General features: G+C 38.0%; 1 long non-coding RNA gene across 1 annotated transcript in view; it reads right to left on the bottom strand.

Moving 5' to 3' along the window:
* Positions 1-13,708, bottom strand: part of LOC145538517 (uncharacterized) — a 191,028-nt gene that overhangs the window by 14,821 nt on the left and 162,499 nt on the right. The window lies entirely within an intron of this gene.

Raw genomic sequence — 13,708 nt, forward strand, 5'->3', positions numbered from 1 at the left:
TGAGTCTTTAAAAAAATTACTATAAGAAATACTGCTAAAGGTTTTATACCATTACAGTGGTTAAAAACATTAGCGTATAACAAACAGCTCAATATCAAAAGCAGCTTAATATAAAAAACAACCCAATCAAAAAATGGGCAGAAGACTTGAACAGACATTTCTCCAAAGAAGACATACATGTGGTCAACAGGCACATGAGAAGATGTTCAATAGAGCTAATTATTAGAAAAATGCAAATCAAAACTACAATGAGGTATCACCTAACACCAGTAAGAGTGGTCATTATTTAAAAGTCTACAAATAGTAAATACTGGAAAGAGTATGGAGAAAAAGGAACCATCCTACACTATTGGTGGGAATATAAGTTGGTGCAGCCACTATGGGGGACAGTATTAAAGTTTCTCAAAAAACTAAAAATAAACATCATATGATCCTGCAATCCTACTCCTGGGCATATATCCAGAGAAGATTCTAATTAAAAAAGATACATGCACCCCAATGTTCATAGCAGCACTGTTTACAATAGCCAAGGAATGAAAGCAACTTAAATGTCCATCAACAGATGAATGGATAAAGAAGACGTGGTATGTACACACACACACACACGCCAGAATACCACTCAGCCATAAAAAGAATGAAATAATGTCATTTGCAGCAACATAGAGATTATCATGCTCCTAAAGTAAGTCAGACAGAGAAAGATAAACATGATATGGTATCACCTATATGTGGAATCTAAAGAAATAATACAAACTTATTTCAGTTCAGTTCAGTCGCTCAGTCGTGTCCGACTCTTTGTGACCCCATGAATTGCAGCACGCCAGGCCTCTCTGTCCATCACCAACTCCCGGAGTCTACCCAAACCCATGTCCATCGAGTCGGTGATGCCATCCAACCATCTCATCCTCTGTCGTCCCCTTCTCCTCCTGCCCCCAATCCTACCCAGCATTAGGGTCTTTTCCAATGAGTCAACTCTTCGCATGAGGTGGCCAAAGTATTGGAGTTTCAGCTTCAACATCAGTCCTTCCAATGAACACCCAGGATTGATCTCTTTTAGGATGGATTGATTGGATCTCCTTGCAGTCCAAGGGACTCTCAAGAGTCTTCTCCAAAACCACAGTTCAAAAGCATCAATTCATCAGTGCTCAACTTTCTTCACCATCCAACTCTCACATCCATACATGACCACTGGAAAAACCATAGCCTTGACTAGACGGACTTTTGTTGGCAAAGTAATGTCTCTGCTTTTCAATATGCTCTCTAGGTTGGCCATAACCTTCCTTCCAAGGAGTAGGCGTCTTTTAATTTCATGGCTGCAATCACCATCTGCAGTGATTCTGGAGCCCAAAAAAATAAAGTCTGACACTGTTTCCACTGTTTCCCCATCTATTTCCCATGAAGTGATGGGACCAGATGCCATGATCTTAGTTTTCTGAACATTGAGCTTTAAGCCAACTTTTTCACTGTCCTCTTTCACTTTCATCAAGAGGCTCTTTAGTTCTTCTTCACTTTCTGCCATAAGGGTGGTGTCATCCGCATATCTGAGGTTATTGATATTTCTCCTGGCAATCTTGATTCCAGCTTGTGTTTCTTCCAGCCCAGCCTTTCTCATGATGTACTCTGCATATAAGTTAAATAAGCAGGGTGACAATATACAGCCTTGATGTACTCCTTTTCCTATTTGGATCCAGTCTGTTGTTCCATGTCCAGTTCTAACTGTTGCTTCCTGACCTGCATATAGGTTTCTCAAGAGACAGGTCAGATGGTCTGGTATTCCCAACTCTTTCAGAATTTTCCACAGTTTATTGTGATCCACACAGTCAAAGGCTTTGGCATAGTCAATAAAGCAGAAATAGATGTTTTTCTGGGACTCTCTTGCTTTTTCGATGATCCAGTGGATATTGGCAACAAACTTATTTACACAATAGAAATAGACTCACAGATATAGAAAACAAGCTTATGGTTGCCAAAGGAGATAGTAAAAGTCACTCAGTTGTGTCCAACTCTCTGCAAACAGATGGACTGTAGCCTACCAGGCTCCTCTGTCCATGGAATTCTCCAGGCCAGCATACTGGAGTGGGTAGCCATTCTGTTCTCCGGGGGATCTTCCCAACCCAGAGATCAAACCCAGGTCTCCCGCATTGTAGGCAGATTCTTTACCATCTGAGCCACCAGGGAAGCCCAAAGGAGATAGTGGAGAGAGACAGATTAGTTTGGGGGCTTGGGATTAACATATACATACTACTATGTATAGGCTTCCCTGGTGGCTCAGACAGTAAAGCGTCTGCCTGCAATACGGAGACCCAGGTTCGATTGCTGGATCAGGAAAATCCCCTGGAGAAGGAAATGGCAACCCACTCTAGTACTCTTGCCTGGAAAATCCCATGGACAGAGGAGCCTGGTAGGTTACGGTATATGGGGTCGCAAAGAGTCAGACATGACTGAGCGACTTCACTTCACTACTATATATAAAATAGATAAACAGGGATGCACTGTATAGCACAGGGAATTATACTCAGTATCTGATAATAACCTATAATTGAAAAGAATTTGAAAAAGTACATATATATATATTTAACAGTTATATGTAAGAAAGGAATATATATAAACAACTTAGAACAGTGCTAAGTGTACACTAAGTGCTCAAAAAACACTCATCATTAATTATTTATGCCCAGATATATGTAGAAATATATGGCTCCCTTAGTGGCTCAGAGTGTAAAGAATCTGCCTGCAATGCAGGAGACCTGGGTTCAATCCCTGGGTCAGGAAGATCCCCTAGAGAAGGGAATGGCAACTCACTTCAGTATTCTTGCCTGGATAATTCCATGGATAGAAGAATCTGGTGGGCTACAGTCCATGGGGTTGCAAAGAATCAGACACAACTGAGTGACTAACATACTTCTATATGTAGAAAAGTATGATAATATCAACTGGAACTCATGATATTAGATGCCTTTATTTTGGGGGCTCCAAAATCTGCAGATGGAGACTGCAGTCATGAAATTAAAAGATGTTTGCTGCTTGGAAGAGAAGCTATGACAGACGTAGACAGTGTATTAAAAACCAGAGACATTACTTTGCTGATAAAGGTCTGTCTAGTCAGAACTATGGTTTCTCCTGTAGTCATGTATGGATGTGAGAGTTGGACCATCAAGAAGGCTGAGCGCAAGAGAATTGATGCTTTTGAACTGTGGTGTTGGAGAAGACTGTTGAGAGTCCCTTGGACTGCAAGGAGATCCAACCAGTCAATCCTAAAGGAAATCAGTCCTGAATATTCATTGGAAGGACTGATACTGAAACTCCAATACTTTGGCCACCTGATGCGAAGAACTGACTCATTGGAAAAGACCCTGATGCTGGGAAAGATTGAAGGCAGGAGGAGAAGGAGATGACAGAGGATGAAATGGTTGTATGGTATCACTGACTTGATGGACATGAGTTTGAGCAAGCTCCAAAGTTGGTGATGGACAGGGAAGCCTGTCATGCTGCAGTCCATGGGTACACAAAGAGTTGTACATGACTGAGTGACTGAACTGAACTGGACTTAGGGAGAAACAGAGAAGAGAGTTCAACTAGGAAAACATGAGAACTTCACCTTTATTCAATGTCTTTTATTAAAGCAAAATAAATATATGAAACCAAAGTACAAATGATGATGAAGAAAATGATGATGGTGATGATAATGTTAATGATGCCCATTTTAAAACCTGAATGTCAAAGAGTAGAAGCAACACAAAGGCAGACAGACCTGAGGAGGAGTCAAGACAAATGTCACAATTTTAAAATATGTCTGCCTTATTTTAATTGAGTCTCAGGCATGGGACGCCAGATTAATGAACAGAAGAAGACTTCAAGCAGAGCAGCTGGATCAGCCTAAAAGGAAACCTTCTAAGCAGGGGGGCAGAGCAAGCTGATCTGCAACTCAAAGAGTAAACAAACTTCTCAGGAAGTTAGAGGTAACAATACCAGTGCCTTCTAATTAGAGCTGATACCTAGAGAGTTTATTCAAACAAGATCAGGGCAAGTGACAGGATTTAGAGGATGCTGATATCACTCATAAGCAAACACTCAACAAGGCTATGGGGGGTTTGAAAAACACCTGGCAACAGATGTCACAGACTTCAGTCTCTGAGAGATCCTGAGGAAGAGCAGCCGTAGGGGACTGGGCAGAGGGCCAGATACTGGGATGCCATGAAATCAAGACCAGAATGGAAAGAGCTGCAACACTGACCTAATCCTGCAACACAGAGTTACAGCTCTAGAAGTCGATTTCTCCTTCACAGGTGCCAGACTGGGTCTAGAGCTTGTGGAGTTTCAGATATTATAGCACAGCTAGAAGAATCTGAAGGCAAGGGACCAGACCAGGCAATTTCCACAAGAAAGTAGCCCTGATCTGAGAGAGGCTGCTGCTCTCCTATATCCCCAGGTTCTTCTTTCCTCCCTCTCTCCGTTCCACCCTCTCTATGGTTTTCCATCCATCAGGAGGACTAACTAGCATCACAGATTTGAGGCTGTTCCAGAAATTCCTGTTTAGAAGTAGGCCAAGTAGTTTGCCTCTTTATCCTTCAATTTCCTTATTTCTATAATTGGGATTATAACACCTAATTTAAATGTTATAGAATTCATCATAGTGATACATTCAAGAGGTTTAGCCCACAGCCAGGCAGAGAAATGAAGAAGGCAATGGCAATCCACTCCACTATTCTTGCCTGGAGAATCCCATGGACAGAGGAGCCTGGTGAGCTGCTGTCCATAGGGTCACACAGAGTCAGACACGGCTGAAGCGACTTCCCTTTCACTTTTCACTTTCATGCATTGGAGAAGGAAATGGCAACCCACTCCAGTGTTCTTGCCTGGAGAATCCCAGGGACAGAGGAGCCTGGTAGGCTGCCATCTATGGGGTCGCACAGAGTCGGACACGACTGACATGACTTAGCAGCAGCAGCAAGGCAGTAACTAGCCATCTTCTTGACAGATATGATTAGGTAACTATTGTTTTGACTTTGTGGTAGGTTGCCAAAGAGCTACTCCTAGAACTGTAGCTGCCATGTTTCAGTTTTTTTATATTTGTATTTTTCTGCTATGTTTCAACCCACAGATTTAAGACCATCTTTTACTTTGTGAAGTATAGTGTGCTTTAAGTTAATAAACATGCAGGAATGAAACTGAATCAGTCCCTCCAAAAGGTGGGACTTTGGTCTTCCTTCAGAGTAACCCATAGACCATTTGTGACCAACTCACACAATGACCAGATGAATGTACCATTTCTAATCCATATACTAAATCCTGATGAAGCTTAAGCTATTAATTAATATTTTTTAATATTAGATAACAATTGAAATGGAAGTTCTAGTACTTTATCCTCATTCCCAAATGGATTACCCTGCTCATTTCATTATATGTATGCTCCTAACTCTCTTTGGAGACTACTGACATGAATGATTTACCTGAGGTAATATACACTTCAACAGCAACAAAAACGTTTTGGGAATAATAAAAATAGTCTTATGATAGTCCACTTAAAAAAAATTACCTGATAAGAATCTCACACTAAAGAAGTCCTGAACTATATAAGTAAATAAATTCTAAAAGCGTCATGTGCTTATGGGCCCATACACATGAGCAGAAGAGAAGCTGCACAGAATAATGTTGCCATGAACCCCATCATTAATGGAAAAAAGTCTTGCTGGGGTAGCAGCAATCAGAAACTTCTTTGGACATCCTCCATATACACTGTACTTAGGATGAAATATTGGTTCACCAGGCTTTGCCTTGGCCTGCTATGCAAGTCACTGTGTGATATTTACGGTGTGTCTGAATCTAATTTGCTTCTCAATACCATCCTACTCAAACCAGAATTGGTTGTACTGACTCATGATTTCCACAGTAGTAATAGTAGAATGATACACAGAGCCTCAGAAGAGAACCCACTTTTCCATTGTCATTTATTGGTTAAGTCAGTTCTGAAAAGGCTATTGCAACCACAAGCTGAATCTATTAATTGGAAAGAAGTGTTTCATTCATTAGAGTATTGCCTTGTATCATCTGGTTGATTTGAAAAATAAATTTATAGGCAACCAACCAACACTTTAAAATTCTTACTTTAAATCCTTTCCTCCAAAATATTTTATTTGTATTTTAGGGAAGCAAATGCCCTACTTTGCACATATATTCATGTTTTCCATCTCTTCCCCCACCCTTTCTGGTTTTAAATAATGAATAATATATATCTCAGTGTTCCACTTCTACTTGGAGAAATTTATGAATACCCGAAAGGACTACTGTGGCATATATTCTCCCCATTTAAAAACTATTTTCCATGTCTACAAAACTCAAATATGGTAAAGATTTATTTGTAAGTTTTTGGGGAAGCCAGGTAATATTTCTCCAGGAAGAAAGGAGCTTTGTAGGTTATTTATGAAGTGGTAATGTGTGTGTGTGTGTGTGTGTGTGTGTGTGAGAGAGAGAGAGAGAGAGTGCAGTTGTATGTGGGACCACAGTTAAATATTTTCCAGTAACTTGGAGAAAAGGGACCTTAGAAATGACTTGGCCTAATGTCACTGATGAACATAGACACAAAAATCCTCAACAAAATTCTAGCAACAGAATCCAACAACATATTAAAAAGATCATACATCATGACCAAATGGGTTTTATTCCAAGATGCAAGGATCTTTCAATATTTGCAAATCAATCAATGTGATACACCACATTAACAAATTGAAAGATAAAAACCATATGATTATCTCAAAAGATGCAGAGAAAGCCTTTTACAAAATTCAACACCCATTTATTATAAAAACTCTGTAGAAAACAGAATGAACATACCTCAGCTTAATAAAAGCCATATACAATAAACCCAAAGCAAACATTATCCTCAATGGCAAAAAACTGAAAGCATTTCCTCTAAAATCAAGAATAAGACAAGGGTGCCGACTCTCACCACTACTAACTAACTAGTTTTGGAATTCATAGCAACAGCAATCAGAGAAGAAAAAGAAGTAAAAGGAATCTAGACTGGAAAAGAAGTAAAACTCTCACTGTTTGCAGATGACGTGATCCTCTACACAGAAAATCCTAAAGATACCACCAGAAAATTACTAGAGCTAATCAATGAATACAGTAAAGTTACAGGATATAAAACTAATACACAGAAATCCCTTACACGCTTATATACTAACAATGAAAAAACAGAGAAATTAAGGAAACAATCCCATTTACCATTGTTACAAAAAAGAATAAAATACTTAGGAATAAATTTACCTAAAGAAACAGAAGACCTATATGTAGAAAACTATAAAACACTGATGACAGTGTTGTGTCAAAGATGACACAAATAGATAGAGAAATACACCATGTTCATGGATTGGAAGAATCAATATAGTGAAAATGAATATACTACCCAAAGAAATCTATAGATTCAATGCAATCCATATCAAGCTACCAACAGTAGTTTTCATAGAACTGGAACAAATAATTTCACAATTTGTACGGAAACACAAAAATTTATAATAGCCAAAGCAATTGAGAAAGAAGAATGGAACTGAAAGAATCAACCTTCCTGACTTTAGACTCTACTACAAAGCTACAGTCATCAATACAGTACGATACTGACATAAAGACAGAAATGTAGCTCAATGAAACAAAATAGAAAGTCCAGAGATAAATCCATGCACCCATGGACACCTTGGGGCTTCCCTGGTGGCTCAGACAGTAAAGAATCTGTTGGAAATGCAGGCAACCAGGGTTCAATCCCTGGGCTGGGAAGATTCCCTGGAGAAGGGAACGGCAACCCACTCCAATATTCTTGCCTGGAGAATCCCATGGACAGAGGAGTCTGGTGGGCTATAGTCCATGTGGTCACAAAGAGTCAGCCATGACTGAGTGACTAACACTTACTTACTTACTTATGGACACTTTATCTTTGACAGAAGAAGCAAAAATATACAATGGAGAAAAGACAGTCTCTTTAACAAGTGGTGCTGGGAAAACTGGTCAGCTACATGTAAAAGAATGAAACTGGAACACTTTCTAACACCATACACAAAAATAAACTCAAAATGGATTAAAGATCTAAATGTAAGACCAGAAAATATGAAACTCTTAGAGGAAAACATAGGCAGAACATTCTGTGACAAATCACAGCAAGATCCTCGATGACCCACTTCCCAGAGTAATGGAAATAAAAACAAAAATAAACAAAAGGGATCTAATTAAACTTAAAAGTTTTTGCACAATAAAGGAAACAATTAGCAAGGTGAAACAGCATCCTTTAGAATGGGAGAAAATAATAGCAAACCAAACAACTGACAAAGAATTAATCTCCAAAATACACAAGCAGCTCAAGCAGCTCAATACCAGAAAAATGAACAACCCAATCAAAGAGTGGTCAAAAGAAATAAACGGACATTTCTCCAAAGAAGACATACAAATGGCTAATAAACACATTAAAATACGCTCAACATCACTCATTATCATAGAAATGCAAATCAAAACCACAATGAAGTATCATCTCACACCCATCTGAATGACTGCCATCAAAAAGTCTACAAACAATAAATGCTGGAGAGGGTGTGGAGAAAAGGGAACCCTCTTACACTGTTTGTGGCAATGCAAACTGGTACAGCCATGATGGAGAACAGTGTGGAGATTCCTTAAAAAACTGGGAACAGAACTGCCATACAACCCAGCAATCCCACTGCTGGGCATACACACTGAGGAAACCAGAATTGAAAGAGACACATGGACCCCAGTGTTCATTGCAGCACTGTTACAATAGCTAGGATATGGAAGCAACCTAGATGTCCACTGACAGAGGAATGGATAAGGAAGTTGTGATACATATATACAATGAAATATTACTCAGCTATAAAAAGGAACACATTTGAATCTGTTCTAATAAGCTGGGTGAAACTGGAGCCTATTATACAGAGTGAAGTAAGTCAGAAAGAGAAACACCATTACTGTATATTAATGCATATATATGGTATTTAGAAAGATGGCAGTGATGATCCTATATGCAAGGCAGCAAAAGAGACACAGATATAAAGAACAGATTTTTGGGCTCTGTGGGAGAAGGCGAGGGTGGGATGATTTGAGAGAATAGCATTGAAACATGTATATTACCATAGGTAAAATAGATAACCAATCCAAGTGTGGTGCATGCAGCAGGGCACTCAAAGCTGGTATTCTGGGACAACCCAGAGGGATAGGGTGAGGAGGGGAGTGGGAGGGAGTTCAGGATGGGGGGACACATGTGCACCTATGGCTGATTCATGTTGATGTATGGCAAAACCATCACAATATTGTGAAGTAATTATCCTCCAATCAAAATTAATTATTAAAAAAAGAAATGACTTGGCCTCTTTGGATATAATTTAAGTGGCAAACTATCAGAATTAAAGGGGAAAGGGTGGAGGGGATATAAATTAGAAGTTTGGGATTAACATATCTATATTACTATATATAAAATCAATAACCAGTAAGAACCTACAGAAGAGCACAGGAACCATACTCAGTATCTTATAATAACCTATAATGGAAAGGAGTCTGAAAAAGAAATAGATTTATATACATATATATGTATGTAAGTCTATTCTTACAGATTTAGATCTATTCTATGTATTCTGCTGCTGCTGCTAAGTCGCTTCAGTCGTGTCCGACTCTGTGCGACCCCATAGATTGCAGCCCACCAGGCTCCGACATCCCTGGAATTCTCCAGGCAAGAATTCTATGTATAGATATAGATAAAACTGAATCACTTTGCTGTATGCCTGAAACTGACACACACCGTAAATCAATTATATCTCAATAAAAATTAAAAAAAAAAATGGGCTTAGTTAGTGAAGAATTTTGAATAAATGGAATCACCAAAATATATTCCTAATTCCTTTTTTTCACTGTTCAAGATGGATGTAGCCAGGCAAGTTTCTCTGGGAGGTAAATGTTTCTGTTGCAGAGAATCTATAGAGCCAATCTATAGAGCTTGATGTCTCAAGATTTTATCTAGCAGCCAATTCTATTTCTGAATCATTTTTACAGCTTTTTTGAGGCATGGTTTATACATCATGATAGATACCCATCATAAGTATACAATTGAATAATTTTACTAAATTTATATAGCTTTGTAATCATGACCACAAGCCAGTTTTAGTACATTTCCATCACCCAAAAAGTTCCCTTCTACCATGTGCAATCAATCCTCACTCACAGTCCCAGACTATCTAAATTTGCCTTCTGTCTCTACAGATTCACCTTTTCTTGAAATTTCATATAAGTGGAGTCATAAGTATATAGTATTTTGTGTTAAGGTTCTTTTTTTTTTAATATAACATCATTTTTATTTATTATTATTTTTTTAATAAATTTATTTATTTTAGTTGGGGGCTAATTACTTTACAATATTGTAGTGGTTTTTGCCATACATTGACATGAATCAGCCATGGGTTTACAGGTGTTCCCCATCCTGAACCCCCCTCCCACCTCCCTCCCCATCCCATCCCTCTGGGTCATCCCATTGCCCCAGCCCTGAGCATTTGTCTCATGCATCGAACCTGGAATGGTGTTCTGTTTCACATATGATAATATACATGTTTCAATGCTTGTGTTAAGGTTCTTTCATCTAGCATGAGGTACTTGAAATTCATCTATGTTATTGTAGATATCAGTAAATCATTTTTTAAACTAATGAATAGCATCCCCTTGTATAGCTCTTAATTTATCTATTTACCTGTTGGGGATATTTGGATTGCGTGAATAAGCTGCCATAAACAGCCAAGTCTTTAAGTGGACCTATGTCTAATTTCTCTTGAATAGATACCTAGGCATGGAACTGCCAGGTCAGATATAAGTATATGTAAGTGTACCCATTTTATATACTCAGCAGCAATGTCAGAGGATTTCAGTTTCTCTAAAACCTCACCAGCATTTAGTAGTATAAGTCTTTTGGATGACAGCCATTTTAGTGGGTGTGTAGAAGTATATTATTGTGATCTTAATTTGTATTTCTCTAATGATTAATGATATTAAACATCCTTTCAGGCACTTGTTGACAATTTGTATATCTTATTTGAGAAGTGTCTGTTCATATATATTGTCCATTTTTTAAAAAATTAGGTTGTCTTGTTGTTGAACAAGAAATACGCTATATATATTCTGGCACAATGCCTTTATCAGATATGTTTTGCAAACATTTTTTCCCAACTTGTTAGTGGTCTTTTCACTTTCATTCTTTTGAAGAATAAAAGTTTTTAAATTTGTATAAAGTCAAACTTATCAATTACTCCTTTTATTGATCTAAGCAATTATTGTCTAACTGAAGTCACAAAGATTTCGCTTGATTTCTTCCAGAAGTTTTATGATTTTAGATCTTAAATTTAGGGCTATGATTCATTTTAAGTTAACTGAGCCTAACTCCTTACCTACTAGGCACAATCATGGGAGTAAAATCACTTCAGACCAGCCACTCACGCAGGCAGGACAAAGTACAAATGCAGACTTCCTTGAGAGAACAAAACAGGCCAAACTTTTCAAACTTTGTCAGCTGTTCCACCACCCTGAGAACAGCTTGGATTTTTTTTAACCTTTACAAAATTTCCAAAATTAAGTGAAAAGTTTGATCTTTCTGTAATTTTATCTCTCTCTCTTTCTTGGATTAAGAGGTAAGGAAGTAGGCTCTTTTTTTTTTTCCTTCTTGCTTATGTATATCTAATTTTTCCAGGTAATAAAACTAGCTACTCCTTCACAGAATTGCTTTGGCACCTTTGTTGAAAGCCAATTGACCATAAATGTAAGAATGTGTCTCACTTAACATAATGCAAATCACAATATCCTCTCAGGATAACTTGACTCCTACACAAATTAGCTTTTATCTAAGGAATGCACTGCTGAGCCCAATGTGAATAGCAAAGTGTATTTCTCACTTTAAAGAAATTAAGTGGAATTTCAATTCATAAATAAGTTTTAAGTGCAGTTAACCTGAGTTTTTGAATGCACAAAGCTGAAGACCTAACAGGGATAAATTTCTCAAGGTGATTATAATCTTGGGGAGACACCTGGCAGTCAGTCAGCCTCTTCAGATATCATTTTCTAGAAACTTCCCAACTTTAATCACAAATATCTGCTGAGCTTCTTGTTTCAGTTAGTAATTTATTTTAATTGGAGGATAATTGCTTTACAATATTGTGGTGGTTTTTGCCATACATCAACTTGAGTCAGCCACGGGTGCACATGCTGAGCTTCTTTTATGTGGGAGTCATTATGAAGGATTCAAAGAAATATAAACTTTGTCAGTATTCCTCTGATATGTGCCAGTATGACCAGATTGTTCACATTCAGCCTTCATGATTAGTGGGGTCTATACCACATTGGTTATAAATATTTTGACCATCACATTGAACAAAAGATATGGTTCTCGGTCTTCCATGAGCTAGTTGGAGAGCTAAGATAGCTACATAGTTAAAATGATCAAGGTAGTAAATGGCATGTTAGAGTCAGAAGATGAAGAGAGGGAAGATCACAGAGAGATACTGGTAATGTTAGCTAAAAAACTAGAAAAAAAAAGTTTCTAAAATCAGTTTTTAGAAGAATAATATTATACAAATGTTAGGCTTTGGAGGGTTACAACGTATTGCCTCAATTATCCTAAGCAGTGATACCTGATAAAAATTAATTTAAAATAATAATTTTGACTGCCTTACTAGGTATTAGGCTATGAACAGTATTACCTAACTCTGCTAGGCTCTAGCTATAACTATGCTATGCTATGGGCTATATCATATCTAATCCTTACAACAAACCTAATTAATAGAAGACATTATTATAGCCATAGGCCTAACCTGGCCATCTTGAAATAAAAATAAGGCTACAAAAAGACAATAATATTCAAATTAAAATATTCTAACCCTGATGCCTATAATGAAAATTTTATTCTCCAAGCTTCCTCACTCTAAGGAATGACTCAGAATTCAAGGAATGATTATGTAGATTATAAATTATTTCTCCTCTTTGGCTCTTGCCTCCTGCCTTTGGCCAGGAGGGGCCTAAAATTCATTCACAGACAATAGGACCAGTCACCATGATGACTAGTCTTTGGACAGCCAATTTCATGGTCTCAGTTTCTTCCAGTGATGTCCTACCACTCTCACTGATGAAGTTCACTGTGATTTTGAATTTTCAATGTTCATCAAGATATAGGAAAGTGACTTTCCTCTTTCCATTGCCATGCTGAGTCCTGGAGCCCACTGCATAAGCAGCTTTTATTAAGCACAAGCACAAGCATGTCCCTGAGGTTGACTATGAAGACAGAAATATAAGGCACTAAGAAACTGACCAGTTTCTGTGTCAAGACGTAGATCTTTCCCAAGGCTCCACCATTCAATCCCTTGAGATTGAAGAAATTCATACTTCTCCTAGTATCAAAGACTACACAACTCTTGCTCCAGAATGAAGTACTGAGCTGACTGATAGTTGCTTTAGGAGAACATTCACTTATTACCCTATCTTCATTTTACAGCTAAGAAAACAAAGGCAAAGAGATTTAAGTGAATGGCCTAAGAGCACACATCAGCAGACATGAAATACAAACTTAATATTTTCATATTCCCAAAACTGATATTTTTTTCACTCTGTTTTATTGTCTATCAAATCCACATTAATTGCAGATAGGTCAGTTCTGGGCAGGTTGGATCTGAGGAAAGGGCAGCCT

This window comes from Giraffa tippelskirchi, chromosome 1 (assembly GCF_054371585.1).
Source record: "Giraffa tippelskirchi isolate mGirTip1 chromosome 1, T2T-mGirTip1v1.2.pri, whole genome shotgun sequence".
Lineage (NCBI taxonomy): Eukaryota > Metazoa > Chordata > Mammalia > Artiodactyla > Giraffidae > Giraffa > Giraffa tippelskirchi.